The 11,285-nt window shown below is 42.9% G+C and overlaps 1 pseudogene; it reads left to right on the top strand.

Annotated features, from left to right (window-relative positions):
- The window catches only part of LOC114693569, a 52,372-nt pseudogene that overhangs the window by 40,178 nt on the left and 909 nt on the right, over positions 1 to 11,285 (top strand).

The following is an 11,285-nucleotide window of genomic DNA, read 5'->3' as shown; positions in this document are numbered from 1 at the left end:
ATTTGGCCAAAGAGTCATATCACTATCAACATTTTTAAGTCATAAATGTATAGAAATAACACATATCAAAGTTAGTTATAATATGGGCACAATGTCCATCGAGTATAAGATTAGGTTAGATAATGAATAGCTCGTAGGAAGTAGATGCACTCATTACAAAAAAATTTATACAATCTATATGCAGTCGTTATAGTAGATGGGCTTCTAAATAGCTTCTCAGACTTCTGACATTAATACATACCGCTTAATAGTGTATAAGACTGTTCGGATTATATCCGAATAAAAAAATAATTAATTTGTTAGTTCAACACCAAGAGTGCCATAAGAATCAAAGAACTGACTTCTATATTCCTGAAGAACACATAGAGGATCACATAATTCATGCTAGGTTTAGTATGGAGTTAATAGATTAACAGACTCTAGAATAGAAAGTCTCGATATATGAAACAAAGTTGAGCACTCATACTTAGTGTTTCCATATCAGGGACCAGTACAAGTTGAGCTATGCCATCTAGAAACAAAAGAAACTTGCTATTAACCATACAACAAACGGAGGCATATCTAGTTCAAATCCAATCAGTATAATAGGAACTAAGTAAAACAGGAGCTTCTACTTACAGTCCAATACACTTGTACTTTGCCTGGGAACGAAGCGCGAAGTGCTATTTTGATCAACTGTTATTGGCCAGAATAAGCAACAATAGAATGTGTTCTTTACCAACTGAATGAACACTTAATTGGCTAGAAAATTGAAACTTAGGAATGTCATTCAACAGACCTGCCGTTTAAGGAAGGATTCAAACTGAACCACTAAGTGTGCCTTACAATCCCACCTATTTTGGAGAATATGTTATTATGCACTCTACTGTGTTATCCACTATACGCGGCCAGTACAGTGAGCTAGCCATCAGACAAAAGAAACTGTGCTTCCTACACAAACGCGGGCATATCTAGTTCAACTCAGTATTGGAAACTAAGTAAAAACAGGAGCTTCTCTTCAGTCCAATACACTGTACTTGCTGGGGAACAGACGCGAGTGCTATTTGCACTGTTTATGGCCAAATAGCACAATATGTGTTCTTACCCTGAATAACACCTTAATGCTAGAAATTGAAACTGATGTCATTCAACTCCGTTTAGGAAGTTAATTGAACCCTAGTGTGCCTTACACCAAAACACTCTGCTTTTGAAGAAATAAGCAATTTCTTGCACCTCTAAACAACTAAAAGTTTGTTATGTCATTCCTAGATGTGAGACTAGAGCAGTATCAAGTGAGGAGTAAATATTTGCTGACAGATTGATATATCTTAAGGGATAAGAAGCTAGATATGATCCATAAATGTGACCATTACCAATTCACAAGTTGTGTCGACATAAATTTCTAAAGTTCAGAATTGAAGTTTCAACAAGTATGGGTAGTTGGATCCAGAAAGGTACTGTTTAGTGTATCTATAGTAAACAGGAGCTCTCTCCTTCATCGATGACTCCAATGGAGCACAACACTAGTAGCGTTGTTGGGAGAGTAAACTTGGAGCTTACGGCTCGGTATGCTGCAGTATTATACTGCGACATGTGTGAACTTATCTGTTTATTTCAGGGTCAGTATATATTGTTATACACAATAGTGGTGTTTTCTATAGTCAACACTGACCCTGAATAACATGCCTATGGATGAGCACATATTCCACGAAAAATCTGATTACCTGGGAAGTGAATACGGGATAAAGACACCAAATTTATATACTTCATCGAATATATAGAATTGAGGATGAGTTGGTAACAATTTATTGGATACTTCCTAGCTCCGCTCGCCTAATACAAGACGGGACTGGTTTCAAATACACTGGACATGGATAGTCTTTCATTCTCGAGGTTGAAATTATATGGTGGAAACATTCTTAAAACACTGGTAGACACAGAGACCACTCTTTTCTATATTGTTGCGGCTTGGAGCTTGATATAGATAAAATTGTCCAACCCTTAATATAGGGCCACGTAGAGTGATTGACTACGGCTTCCACGTAACTAAAAGGGCCTCAAGAGCGATGTCAGCTGCTTACCTGTAAATCGAGCCTAAACGGGGCATATCTAGTTCAAAGGGACTGGCCTTGGGGGAATCTCTGGCAAAATGGGCAGGTCATTAGGCAAGTTGGATAAGATAAAAGATGAAAACTAGAAGCTTGAAATTAAAAGAGCAAGAAGGATGCATTCAGGTTACTTATACAGTCCAATACATGGGACTAGTGATAATCATGAGCACTGTTGCTAACTTTCACATTGAGGAGACCTCAGCTATGAAAATATTTCTCACGCACGATAGTGACTGCAATAATTTGTTCGCACTCGATAATGATCTTGATCACTTATTATGGCCAGAATAGCACAATAGTGGTGTTCTTACCCTGAATAAACACTTAATGCTAGAACTTGAAACTGAATGTCATTCAACTCCGTTTAGGAAGTTGTATTGAACCCCAGTTGGCCTTACAAGAAAAACACTCTGCTTTTGAGAAAACAGGCACTCTTGCACTCTACTGTGTTTCCTATAGGGCCAGTACAGTGAGCTAGCTCAGAACAAAAGAACTGTGCTTCCTACACAAACGGGGCATATCTAGTTCAACTCAGTATTAGAAACTAAGTAAAACAGGAGCTTCTCTTCAGTCCAATACACTGTACTTGCTGGGAACAGACGCGAGTGCTATTTGCACTGTTTATGGCCAGAATAGCACAATAGTGCTGTTCTTACCCTGAATAACACTTAATGCTAGAACTTGAAACTGAATGTCATTCAACTCCGTTTAGGAAGTTGTATTGAACCCCAGTTGGCCTTACAAGAAAAACACTCTGCTTTTGAGAAACAGGCACTCTTGCACTCTACTGTGTTTCCTATAGGGCCAGTACAGTGAGCTAGCTCAGAACAAAAGAACTGTGCTTCCTACACAAACGGGGCATATCTAGTTCAACTCAGTATTAGAAACTAAGTAAAACAGGAGCTTCTCTTCAGTCCAATACACTGTACTTGCTGGGAACAGACGCGAGTGCTATTTGCACTGTTTATGGCCAGAATAGCACAATAGTGCTGTTCTTACCCTGAATAACACTTAATGCTAGAACTTGAAACTGAATGTCATTCAACTCCGTTTAGGAAGTTGTATTGAACCCCAGTTGGCCTTACAAGAAAAACACTCTGCTTTTGAGAAACAGGCACTCTTGCACTCTACTGTGTTTCCTATAGGGCCAGTACAGTGAGCTAGCTCAGAACAAAAGAACTGTGCTTCCTACACAAACGGGGCATATCTAGTTCAACTCAGTATTAGAAACTAAGTAAAACAGGAGCTTCTCTTCAGTCCAATACACTGTACTTGCTGGGAACAGACGCGAGTGCTATTTGCACTGTTTATGGCCAGAATAGCACAATAGTGCTGTTCTTACCCTGAATAACACTTAATGCTAGAACTTGAAACTGAATGTCATTCAACTCCGTTTAGGAAGTTGTATTGAACCCAGTTGGCCTTACAAGAAAAACACTCTGCTTTTGAGAAACAGGCACTCTTGCACTCTACTGTGTTTCCTATAGGGCCAGTACAGTGAGCTAGCTCAGAACAAAAGAACTGTGCTTCCTACACAAACGGGGCATATCTAGTTCAACTCAGTATTGAAACTAAGTAAAACAGGAGCTTCTCTTCAGTCCAATACACTGTACTTGCTGGGAACAGACGCGAGTGCTATTTGCACTGTTTATGGCCAGAATAGCACAATAGTGCTGTTCTTACCCTGAATCAACACTTAATGCTAGAACTTGAAACTGAATGTCATTCAACTCCGTTTAGGAAGTTGTATTGAACCCAGTTGGCCTTACAAGAAAAACACTCTGCTTTTGAGAAACAGGCACTCTTGCACTCTACTGTGTTTCCTATAGGGCCAGTACAGTGAGCTAGCTCAGAACAAAAGAACTGTGCTTCCTACACAAACGGGGCATATCTAGTTCAACTCAGTATTTGAAACTAAGTAAAACAGGAGCTTCTCTTCAGTCCAATACACTGTACTTGCTGGGAACAGACGCGAGTGCTATTTGCACTGTTTATGGCCAGAATAGCACAATAGTGCTGTTCTTACCCTGAATCAACACTTAATGCTAGAACTTGAAACTGAATGTCATTCAACTCCGTTTAGGAAGTTGTATTGAACCCCAGTTGGCCTTACAAGAAAAACACTCTGCTTTTGAGAAAAAGGCACTCTTGCACTCTACTGTGTTTCCTATAGGGCCAGTACAGTGAGCTAGCTCAGAACAAAAGAACTGTGCTTCCTACACAAACGGGGCATATCTAGTTCAACTCAGTACTTGAAACTAAGTAAAACAGGAGCTTCTCTTCAGTCCAATACACTGTACTTGCTGGGAACAGACGCGAGTGCTATTTGCACTGTTTATGGCCAGAATAGCACAATAGTGCTGTTCTTACCCTGAATCAACACTTAATGCTAGAACTTGAAACTGAATGTCATTCAACTCCGTTTAGGAAGTTGTATTGAACCCAGTTGGCCTTACAAGAAAAACACTCTGCTTTTGAGAAAAAGGCACTCTTGCACTCTACTGTGTTTCCTATAGGGCCAGTACAGTGAGCTAGCTCAGAACAAAAGAACTGTGCTTCCTACACAAACGGGGCATATCTAGTTCAACTCAGTACTTGAAACTAAGTAAAACAGGAGCTTCTCTTCAGTCCAATACACTGTACTTGCTGGGAACAGACGCGAGTGCTATTTGCACTGTTTATGGCCAGAATAGCACAATAGTGCTGTTCTTACCCTGAATCAACACTTAATGCTAGAACTTGAAACTGAATGTCATTCAACTCCGTTTAGGAAGTTGTATTGAACCCCAGTTGGCCTTACAAGAAAAACACTCTGCTTTTGAGAAAAAGGCACTCTTGCACTCTACTGTGTTTCCTATAGGGCCAGTACAGTGAGCTAGCTCAGAACAAAAGAACTGTGCTTCCTACACAAACGGGGCATATCTAGTTCAACTCAGTACTTGAAACTAAGTAAAACAGGAGCTTCTCTTCAGTCCAATACACTGTACTTGCTGGGAACAGACGCGAGTGCTATTTGCACTGTTTATGGCCAGAATAGCACAATAGTGCTGTTCTTACCCTGAATAACACTTAATGCTAGAACTTGAAACTGAATGTCATTCAACTCCGTTTAGGAAGTTGTATTGAACCCCAGTTGGCCTTACAAGAAAAACACTCTGCTTTTGAGAAAAAGGCACTCTTGCACTCTACTGTGTTTCCTATAGGGCCAGTACAGTGAGCTAGCTCAGAACAAAAGAACTGTGCTTCCTACACAAACGGGGCATATCTAGTTCAACTCAGTACTTGAAACTAAGTAAAACAGGAGCTTCTCTTCAGTCCAATACACTGTACTTGCTGGGAACAGACGCGAGTGCTATTTGCACTGTTTATGGCCAGAATAGCACAATAGTGCTGTTCTTACCCTGAATAACACTTAATGCTAGAACTTGAAACTGAATGTCATTCAACTCCGTTTAGGAAGTTGTATTGAACCCCAGTTGGCCTTACAAGAAAAACACTCTGCTTTTGAGAAAAAGGCACTCTTGCACTCTACTGTGTTTCCTATAGGGCCAGTACAGTGAGCTAGCTCAGAACAAAAGAACTGTGCTTCCTACACAAACGGGGCATATCTAGTTCAACTCAGTATTGAAACTAAGTAAAACAGGAGCTTCTCTTCAGTCCAATACACTGTACTTGCTGGGAACAGACGCGAGTGCTATTTGCACTGTTTATGGCCAGAATAGCACAATAGTGCTGTTCTTACCCTGAATAAACACTTAATGCTAGAAATTGAAACTGAATGTCATTCAACTCCGTTTAGGAAGTTGTAATTGAACCCAGTTGGCCTTACAAGAAAAACACTCTGCTTTTGAGAAAAAGCATTCTTGCACTCTACTGTGTTTCCTATAGGGCCAGTACAGTGAGCTAGCTCAGAACAAAAGAACTGTGCTTCCTACACAAACGGGGCATATCTAGTTCAACTCAGTATTGGAAACTAAGTAAAACAGGAGCTTCTCTTCAGTCCAATACACTGTACTTGCTGGGAACAGACGCGAGTGCTATTTGCACTGTTTATGGCCAGAATAGCACAATAGTGGTGTTCTTACCCTGAATAACACTTAATGCTAGAAATTGAAACTGAATGTCATTCAACTCCGTTTAGGAAGTTGAATTGAACCCTAGTGTGCCTTACACCAAAAACACTCTGCTTTTGAGAAATAAGCATTCTTGCACTCTACTGTGTTTCCTATAGGGCCAGTACAGTGAGCTAGCTCAGAACAAAAGAACTGTGCTTCCTACACAAACGGGGCATATCTAGTTCAACTCAGTATTGGAAACTAAGTAAAACAGGAGCTTCTCTTCAGTCCAATACACTGTACTTGCTGGGAACAGACGCGAGTGCTATTTGCACTGTTTATGGCCAGAATAGCACAATAGTGGTGTTCTTACCCTGAATAACACTTAATGCTAGAAATTGAAACTGAATGTCATTCAACTCCGTTTAGGAAGTTCAATTGAACCCTAGTGTGCCTTACACCAAAAACACTCTGCTTTTGAGAAATAAGCATTCTTGCACTCTACTGTGTTTCCTATAGGGCCAGTACAGTGAGCTAGCTCAGAACAAAAGAACTGTGCTTCCTACACAAACGGGGCATATCTAGTTCAACTCAGTATTGGAAACTAAGTAAAACAGGAGCTTCTCTTCAGTCCAATACACTGTACTTGCTGGGAACAGACGCGAGTGCTATTTGCACTGTTTATGGCCAGAATAGCACAATAGTGGTGTTCTTACCCTGAATTAACACTTAATGCTAGAAATTGAAACTGAATGTGATTCAACTCCGTTTAGGAAGTTCAATTGAACCCAGTGTGCCTTACACCAAAAACACTCTGCTTTTGAGAAATAAGCATTCTTGCACTCTACTGTGTTTCCTATAGGGCCAGTACAGTGAGCTAGCTCAGAACAAAAGAACTGTGCTTCCTACACAAACGGGGCATATCTAGTTCAACTCAGTATTGGAAACTAAGTAAAACAGGAGCTTCTCTTCAGTCCAATACACTGTACTTGCTGGGAACAGACGCGAGTGCTATTTGCACTGTTTATGGCCAGAATAGCACAATAGTGGTGTTCTTACCCTGAATTAACACTTAATGCTAGAAATTGAAACTGAATGTCATTCAACTCCGTTTAGGAAGTTCAATTGAACCCTAGTGTGCCTTACACCAAAAACACTCTGCTTTTGAGAAATAAGCATTCTTGCACTCTACTGTGTTTCCTATAGGGCCAGTACAGTGAGCTAGCTCAGAACAAAAGAACTGTGCTTCCTACACAAACGGGGCATATCTAGTTCAACTCAGTATTGGAAACTAAGTAAAACAGGAGCTTCTCTTCAGTCCAATACACTGTACTTGCTGGGAACAGACGCGAGTGCTATTTGCACTGTTTATGGCCAGAATAGCACAATAGTGCTGTTCTTACCCTGAATGAACACTTAATGCTAGAAATTGAAACTGAATGTCATTCAACTCCGTTTAGGAAGTTGAATTGAACCCCAGTGTGCCTTACACCAAAAACACTCTGCTTTTGAGAAATAAGCATTCTTGCACTCTACTGTGTTTCCTATAGGGCCAGTACAGTGAGCTAGCTCAGAACAAAAGAACTGTGCTTCCTACACAAACGGGGCATATCTAGTTCAACTCAGTATTGGAAACTAAGTAAAACAGGAGCTTCTCTTCAGTCCAATACACTGTACTTGCTGGGAACAGACGCGAGTGCTATTTGCACTGTTTATGGCCAGAATAGCACAATAGTGGTGTTCTTACCCTGAATTAACACTTAATGCTAGAAATTGAAACTGAATGTCATTCAACTCCGTTTAGGAAGTTGAATTGAACCCTAGTGTGCCTTACACCCAAAACACTCTGCTTTTGAGAAATAAGCATTCTTGCACTCTACTGTGTTTCCTATAGGGCCAGTACAGTGAGCTAGCTCAGAACAAAAGAACTGTGCTTCCTACACAAACGGGGCATATTAGTTCAACTCAGTATTGGAAAGGCGGTGGAGTGTATACACAGGAATGTGAGTGATGGTTGAGGTGAACACTCGGGCGCCCGGACTGCTGCAAACCTCCAATGCGCGCGTAGTTACAGGTGGTTAAGTGCCATCCCGTGGATGCTACAAGATCAGACAGTCCTTCTAAGTGAATGGTTCACCACTGTCCTAATGCTGGGACCCTTCAAACAGTTCCTCATGTATTGTGGACTCACAACCCTAAAATTATTTCTGTTGCTACTTCATAACTAATTTTACTACTGTAATGAACTATTTTGTAAATATCTGCTCTGCAGTATGCCTGACATGGGACCTCTGAACCCTCAAAGTGGCCTTTCCCCATGGGTTGAGAATCACTACTCTAAGGTCTGAACCATTTCTCCGGTCCCTCTTTACTTTTTGATCTCTTTGACACTGCCCTACAGCCCCATTGCCCTTGACCTTCTTGTGTAGCTGTGTGTGGGCTCCAACTCCTGATCCAGATGCCCTCACCTGGATTATGGGCATGCACAGCCACACTCAGTTGCTCCTCATAGTTTCACATGTTACCTTTCCCAGCTTACCTGTCTGTCAGGTTTACCAAAGGTCAGTGTGGCCAGTGTTGACCTGAACCCCTCCTATTCTGTGTCCTCCCTGCTGCTGTTGGAAGCACGGGCCACCACACCCAGCACAACTTAACCTCATATCTGGATGGAATGGATTATTAAAACCACCAGATAGTTATTCAATTTCACTTTTCATGTGAAATATGATGGTCCAGTCATATCTTACTAAAACATTACCTTTTCCCATTGAACCCCATCACTTCCAGTGGTTTATTTTGTGTGTGCATGTGTATGTGTGTGTTCATTTCTCTGTATGTGTGTACTAAATCTATTTCAATTTTTAAAGATACCTGTTTCTCTTGATATGTGTAGGCAGAATGAATTTCCCGCAATTGACATTTTAATGTTTCTTATTGAAGATGATACATTCGGTATTGCTTTATACTGGTGGGGCCAAGGGAAGGTGAGACCCTCCATTTCACTAGCAGGCTGATTTTCAACCAATGTGTGTGTTCACACAGTCCCCCAGATTGCTTGTGGTTTTATTGTCTGCTTTCTCTAATACACACACACACACACACACACACACACACACACAGAAAAACACACACAATCTCTCTCTCTTTCTCAAAAACTCCTTTACACAGCCTCACATACTGGGGTCCACAAATTTTATTAATTTATAAGTGAAGTTGGAATTACAAATATTGTTCTGGAGAAGAGCATTTCAAAAGAAAGTCATGAAACTGGAGTTTTTTGTTGGAGAGCAAGCTCCAGTTCAGAGAGATCTGCTAGGGAGCCTCTGGTTTTCCAGGGCTGGGAGCTAAAGGCACATGGCAGCTCTCCTTCCCCAACTGCTTCCTTCAGTAGCTGTCTTTTTGTTTGTTTGTTAGCCTTGTCTTCTGAGATGGCGTTTCACTGTGTAGGCTTGGTTGTGCTGAGGAGATGGATAAGGGAAGACTGGTCCAGCAGGTTAAGGGATGGTTGGGAAGAAGCAGAGAAACATCATACACTCAGGGCTAGGACCCACCTTCTCTCACTGGGGTATTTGTTGGTTCCTGGAGGAGCAGCAGCTTGAACTGTCCAAGAGGCCGAAGGCAAGGCCAAGTCTCCATCCAGTCTGGGGAACACAGAAAGGACAGTGGTGACACAGGAGACCCAGTACTCTTGGTTCTGTTGAAATAGGGGACCCTGAGAGTGTCTGTCCAGGGAGGCAGCGATGCAAATGAGGGGGATGTGGAAGGTGTTGAGACGAAGACTTGAATTGGTTCTGGAAGGCAGTATTTTGACTTCAGGGTTGAGATCTAGTGTGTCCATTCTTCCATAGTGCACAGCCAAAAACACCTGTGTGTAGCCAGGCTCAAGGTTGGGTTATTTGGTGTCTGAAGTAGCACAGGAGCAGTCCTCTTTCGTGGAAGAGGTGTCTCCGGGTCTTGTAGCAAGGATGCCAGATCTTCTGATGACTGAGGCTCCTGTGCCTGATGACTTGAAGGAGGAAGAGAGGGAAATGTATGAAGAGGATGCAGCGGTGAGCTGGGGAGAGGCCACAGCATGCTGCCTTTGAGGCTCCAGATGGAGCTGGGAGCATATCTCTCTGCACTAGGAGGGGCTGATGGGCCCCAGGGACGTGACACTTGGCCCAGAAACAAGGGGCTGGACACTGCAGTGAAGGGGAGAGGCATCCCTGGTACCATGCCGGCTGGAGCATTCGTCCATGGAATAGGCCTCAGGAAGTCTGCTAAGCCTCCTGAGAGTCTCCATGTGGGTCAGAGGCGTTTCCCCAGCCTTGGGTGTCTGATAGAGATGTGCTGGAGGATCCCTGCTGGAGGATGACCTGGTGGTAAAGACGCATTTCTAGGAGAGCGACCTCCAGCTGGCTGGTGGGCCAGATGTCAGGCTGTACAGTCTGTGTAGAGTTCTGGAGATCCACGAGCACCATGATGGTGTGTCCAGGGAGTGTCACACTCATGTCCCAATCCGGCTTGGCTTGAGCATTCATCCATGGCATAGGCTTCAGGAAGTCTCCTAAGCCTCCTTGAATATCTTTATGTGGGTTAGAGGCGTCTCCCCAGCCTTGGGTGTCTAATACCGTTTTGCTGGAGGATGACATGGTGGTCCAGGGGTAATTTCAGGAGAGCAGCCTCCAGCTGGCTGGTGGGCCAGATGTCAGGCTGTACAGTCTGTGTAGAGTTCTGGATATCCACGAGCACCATGATGGTGTGTCCAGGGAGAGTTACACTCATGTCCCAATCCGGCTTGGCTTGAGCATTCATCCATGGCATAGGCTTCAGGAAGTCTCCTAAGCCTCCTTGAGTGTTTTCATGTGGTTCAGAGGTGTTTCCCCAGCTTTGGGTATCTAACTAAGATGTGCTGGAGGATCCACACTGGGGGCTGACCTGGTGGTCGAGGGGCATTTCAAGGAGAGCGGCCTCCTGCTGTCTGGAGGTCCAGAAGCCAGGCAGTGCAGTCTGTGTGGAGTCCTAGAGATTCTCAGGCACCATGATTGTGTGTCCAGGGAACGTCACTCTCATGTCCCAATCGGGTTCAGCTTGAGCATTCATCCATGGCATAGGCCTCAGGAAGTCTCCTAAGCCTCCTTGAGAGTCTTCATGTGGGTCA

This window comes from Peromyscus leucopus, chromosome 7 (genome assembly GCF_004664715.2).
Source record: "Peromyscus leucopus breed LL Stock chromosome 7, UCI_PerLeu_2.1, whole genome shotgun sequence".
NCBI classification, from domain to species: Eukaryota; Metazoa; Chordata; class Mammalia; order Rodentia; family Cricetidae; genus Peromyscus; species Peromyscus leucopus.
This window is presented reverse-complemented; position numbering and strand designations above follow the sequence as displayed.